The sequence below is a fragment of the Acipenser ruthenus genome, unplaced genomic scaffold (assembly GCF_902713425.1).
Source record: "Acipenser ruthenus unplaced genomic scaffold, fAciRut3.2 maternal haplotype, whole genome shotgun sequence".
Taxonomy (NCBI): Eukaryota; Metazoa; Chordata; class Actinopteri; order Acipenseriformes; family Acipenseridae; genus Acipenser; species Acipenser ruthenus.
Genome location: NW_026707753.1, coordinates 15,558 through 21,260, shown reverse-complemented (window position 1 = coordinate 21,260; position 5,703 = coordinate 15,558). Strand labels below are relative to the sequence as shown.

Sequence of the window (5,703 nt, the reverse complement as noted above, 5' to 3'; positions counted from 1 at the left end):
AGAGGAATCCTCTCAGGGGACAGAGATACCAGATACCCCGGTGGAAGGCGAAGTAAAGTGGGGTGAAACAGAAGGGGATCAAGAGATGGACTGGAAAATAGCAGAGGGAAAGAAAACTGCAAAAAGGAAAATAACCAATGAGGGGCTGGATAATGATAACAAAGTACAAGTGATCGAGACATCCAACAAGTTCGACGTTTTGGAGAATGAGGAGACGGGAGATGAAGGAGTCCAGAGTTCTGAGCTGTCCTTAGCAGGGGAGTCCCCATTAGCACCGCCGGTTACACCATCAGAGGATGGCAGCGAGAGCAGCATGGAATCCCAACCGGAGTATCTGACTGACACTATGATGGACAATATGAAGACAACTATGATGTTCCCGACCAAGGGGAAAGGAGACGTAACATAAAATAAAAGGAAATGGACTTTAATGTCTTCTCAGTTAATGCTAGGGGATTGAGAGACACTGGTAAGAGGACATCTCTGTTTTTCTCCCTAATGGCATTGGACTTCCAAGTTTGCTTTCTTCAGGAATGTCATTTAAAGAACTCGGAGGACATTAGAAAGTTTAGTAAGGACTGGAAGGCAGGGGCTTCAGTATGGAGCATAGGTAATGTGCATTCGGATGGGGTGGGGATAATACTTAAAAACACTGGTTTTGTTATTGAGGAGACCAGAATCATTATACCTGGGAGGCTTATATATGTAGATGGCAGATTTAACAACAAGAAGCTTCGCCTAGTAAATGTTTACGCACCTACATTAAAAGGGGAAAGGTTAGACTTCTTTAAGCACTTACCTAATATATTGTGCACAAACAACATAGTGATAATGGGTGGGGATTTCAACACTTATTTAGAGGGCGAATATGATTTCTCTGCACAATATTTAAAAAATGTTTTGAGTGATTATGATTTGGTAGACATATATAGGAAACATAATAAAAAGGGTACAGGACATACATGGAGGAACTCAAGAGAAGCGAGCAAGAGATTAGATTATTTATTTGTATCTAAAACTATCAAAAGTTTGAGTTTCTCCATATATCCAAACTGGTTTTCAGATCACGACACAATTGGGGCTTCTTGTGAAATTAAAGGAGTAGAGATAGGAAGGGGATTTTGGAAATTTAACGTGAAGGAGTTGGAGTGTGTAGAGTTTAGAGCCGAGTTCACGACATTTTATACTGCATGGAAGGATATGAAATGGGCATTTAAAACTACAGCGGAGTGGTGGGAGGCGGTAAAAATCAAAATAAGATACTTCTGTCAAATGTATAGCAAAAGGAAAAAGAAGGAAGAGAGGCATCTTGAGATAGAACTGCAAGATGAATTAGAGTCTATACATTCTAAAATAAATGAGGGTAAACAGGTTTGTGGGGAGGAATACAAGAACATCCAAAAGAAAATAGAACATAACATTGAAACAAAGGTTAAGAATTTTACATTTTTGGCAAAAATAACAGAAAAAGAACAAGATGAAAAATGCTCCAGGTTTTTCTTTCAAAGTGTCAAAGAAAAACAAAGAAAATCAACAATTTCGGAATTAGAAACAGGGAGGGGGAAAGTTACTAAAAAAGACAAAATTATATCGTACGCTCAAGAGTTTTATCAAGCGTTGTTTAAAAAAAGAGAACTGGATCATACAAGAGCAGAGGAATTGTTAAATAATGTAAGCAAGAAACTGAATAATGAAGAAAGAGTCAATTTAGAAAAAATGATATCCAAAAAGGAAATAGAAGATGCACTGAAATCACTGAAAGCTGATAAAACTCCTGGGTGTGATGGGTTACCTAAAGAATTTTATTGTTGTTTTTGGGGACTGTTGGGAGATGACCTATTGGAGGTATATAAAGAGATCTTGGCCGACGGGGTGATGCCGGACTCCATGAGGTCAGGCGTAGTAACCTTAATATATAAGAAGGGAGAAAAGGAGCTGTTAAAGAACAGGAGGCCTATCACTTTGTTAAATGTAGACAATAAAATTTTAGGGAAAACCCTAACAAACAGACTGAAAGTAGTAATGTCTAGCTTAGTTAACGAAGACCAGACATGTGGGGTCATGAGTAGGTCCACAATATATAACCTGCAGTTAACCAGGGATGTTATTAGTTGGGCGAAAGATAGAGGTTTACCTTTGTGCTTGTTGAACGTTGATCAGGAGAAGGCGTTCGACAGAGTCAGTCACGACTTCTTGTTTTCAGTTCTAGAAAGAATGAATTGTGGTTCGATTTTTGTCAATTGGATTAGAACCATGTATAACAAAGCATATAGCAGGGTGCAAATCAACGGGTTTTTCAGCAAACCAGTATTTCAGGAAGGTGGGGTGAGACAGGGGTGCCCGATGTCGCCACTACTATATGTGCTGTTTGCTGAACCATTGGCAAATTTGTTAAGGAATGATAAATGCATAGACGGGGTGCATATCCTAGGGAGTAACGGGGAAAAGGTAAAAATTGCCCAGTACGCAGATGACACCACACTGTTTCTATGCTCTGACCGGGCAATAGACAGGGCGATCGTGTTGTTAAAAACTTACGGAGAAGCAGTAGGGTCAAAAATCAACTTGGAGAAGTCGTCTATGATGTACTGTGGTGCATGGGAAGGGAGAACAGAGAGGAAAGGAGGTATAACCATCTGCAACGATGGGTTAAAAATATTAGGGGTGTATTTTTTTCAAAAGGACGGGATAAAGGAAAATTGGGAAGGGAAGATCGAAAAAGTAAAAGTAAAACTAAACATGTGGAAAAGCAGAAGGTTAACAATCAGTGGGAAGATCATGGTAATAAAAGCAGACATTTTACCAACTTTAATCTACCTGGCGCTGGTGTTCCCAATCAATGCCAGAAGCAAAATTATTGTGACAAGGATGATATTCTCCTTTATATGGGGTGGCACTTACGAAAGTGTAAAGAGAGAGCTGATGTATGGGAAGGTATCGAAGGGAGGGAGAGACATTCCATGCTTGTCTGTGAAATTGGATTGCCTTTTTCTCAATCAGATGTGTAAAACTTTGTTGAAAGGTATACAGCATAAATCCTTTTTTTTTGTCAGGTTGTGGTTTGGATTCACTCTGAGAGGGATGATACCCTGGGATAATAGGGTACCGAATGCAGAGGTAAAGCCTAAGTACTACACACAGGCCATAATGTTTCTGAAAATGCACATAAAGAAAATGGAAAGAGAGGTCTTATTAGACCACAGGAAAATGTATGAAATTATAAGAGAAAAGTGGGAGCAGAGGTCTGATATGAAAGAAATTAATTGGGAGGGGATACAGCCAAAATGGCTGGATAATGAGTGTAAGGATCTGGGATGGCTGTGTGCTCTAAATAGGTTGTCTGTAAAGGAGAGGTTGTATAGACATAACTGCGCGGAGAATCCAGAGTGTCCCAGGTGCAAAAGAGAGGAAACAGTGATGCATGTATTCTGGGAATGCAGTTTCGCAAAAGCATTTTGGGGGAAGTGTGCAAATCTTATCAACATGGTTTGTGCCAAGATTGTTTTGAATGGAGAGAACATTGTGTATGGGAAGGAGGTCTTAAAACTGCCAAAGAAACAGTTTAGAGCTGTGTGGCTTATTATGAGTTTGGGGAAGCTGGTACTGTGGGAGAAAAGAAATGTATGTATTAAAAAGAAGAAAGATACAACAGTGCCAGCAGATGCATATTTTCTGTTTTTATGGAAGTTAAAAAATGCTATCAAAATGGATAAATATATGTTTGGGAATGATTTCTGTGAAGGAATTTGGGGAAGTCTAAGACTTGTATGAAACAGTGTTAATGGGAAATAAAAAAAAAAAAAAAAAATCTGTTCTTATCAGTTTAATATCTGATACGTCCCCCATAGGGGGACCTGTCTATATTAAATTGATTTTTGGAAGCAGGAGATGGAACCGGGGCTTGCTCCGTCCACTCCACGCATCGACCCGGTATTGCAGTACCTCTGGGAACGGTGTACAAGAAAGGACAAAAAAGAGAGAGACAGGCAGACAGACAGGCAGACAGGCAGACAGACAGACAGGCAGACAGACAGACAGAGAGACAGAGAGCGCTAGCCAGCCTCTCCCTCTCCCTTTTTCTGGGTTGTATTTTTTCCCGCTCTTTTTGTTGTTTTTTTTATTTTATTTTTTTTGTTGTTTGTTTGTTCCAAATAAGGAAGGCAGGCCTGCCTAACTGATGGACAGTCTGCTCTGCTCACGCAGCAGGCCAGTGTACCCAGAAGGCCTTGCGCTCGTGGGAGGAGGAGGACGAGCGCAGCGGTAAAGCAGAAACGGAGCTGTTTAGTGGGGCAAGGAGCCCTCGCTTTCAAGGCGGCAGCAGCAGCAAAGTGCCCCTTTGCCGGGACCGAACGGCACTTGCGTTTTGGGAAGAGTTCCCTGTTTTGTTTGGTTTTGTTTGGCCTTGCCGCCGGGTAGAGGAGAAGGCCTTTGGGCCGGCCGGAAGGGCTGGGCTACCAGTAAAACCACACTCTGGCTTCTCTTCAGTTCGAATAGATCTTTCTAAGACTAAGGCTTAGAGGGTAGTGGCATTGCCCGCTCCCTCCGAGGGTCTGTGAGAGGTTTGTTCGGGTGAGGAGGAACAGAATTTTTTTTTATTTTTGACTGGCTTTCTTCAGCTCGGCAACTTTTTGGAAGACTAATGCTCAGTCTGGTTTTGGCTTGCCCAATCCAGGCCGAGGGTCTTTCAAGATTTTGTTGACTGTTGAGAGCAGTTTTTTCTTTTTCAGGCGGTTCCAGTTTTTTTCTTTTTCAGGCTTTTCCAGACGTTCCTGGAGTTAGAGAGAAGGAGGACCTACCATCCAGACGACCTTTGAGGACCCTTTGATGACCTAGACGACCTCATCCCCAGCCCTTGATTGTAATCGAGATCCAGACCGAGAGAGCAGCAGGCGCCCAGCAGAGGGTGCCATCTGGGAGGAGCAGAGGGCGGCCCCGGACCCCGAGGAGGCGTCACAGCCACGATTCTTCCTACGTGGTCTCGGTGCCAAGCAGCGCCCCCTACTCCGCCAGGGAAGGACACCGTTCACCTGGGGAGGGGGTCCCTCTTGCGAGGCGACCATCTCCTCAGGGACTAAAGTAATAGTTCCTTCAACTGCCCAGATTTGCTGCTTACGTTGTTTCTTTTCCGTAGAGAGAGACAACCCGGACGTCCAGAGGCTTCTCCCACCCCAATCGGAGGAGCCAGCTGAAGGATGGCGTTCCGGCCAACCCAGGAGACCAGGAGGCACAATGCGGTGCGCTTCACAAGAAACAAGCAAGATGAAACGGAACCAGGACTGACGAGACTGGAGTTCAGCCGGACCATTCTTCAGAGGGGTATGGGTTTTTCCCCTTCTGACTTGAATTGTTTGGTGAAATTGCCAGGGCTTAAGGAAGTGTTTGAGGTCAGTTTTAGGAACCCCCAAAAGTTACAAGAAATGTGGTCCTTTTGGGGGGAGAATAAATATCTCGCTCCATACAAAGAATTTTGTGTGGATGCACTGACAGACAGAGAAATGAAAGTTGTTACTGTCCAATTTTTCAATGAGGCTGTTAGCGACTATGATATTACAACATGGCTTAACCGCTATGGGAGGGTGTCATCAGAAGGGAGGAAAATTACAGATGAAGATGGGGTTTGGACAGGAGCCAGAAAGTGGCTGGTACGCCTTAATGTTGATCCATCGGGCATTGGAGGCGTCCGCCACATTCCAAACTCCATAG

General features: G+C 43.2%; 1 non-coding gene across 1 annotated transcript; it reads left to right on the top strand.

Moving 5' to 3' along the window:
* Positions 1-3,772: 3,772 nt before the first annotated feature.
* Positions 3,773-3,964, top strand: LOC131728239 (U2 spliceosomal RNA). Its single transcript, XR_009322598.1, has one exon. It is a non-coding gene; the product is annotated as a U2 spliceosomal RNA (small nuclear RNA).
* The last annotated feature ends 1,739 nt before the right edge of the window (positions 3,965-5,703 follow it).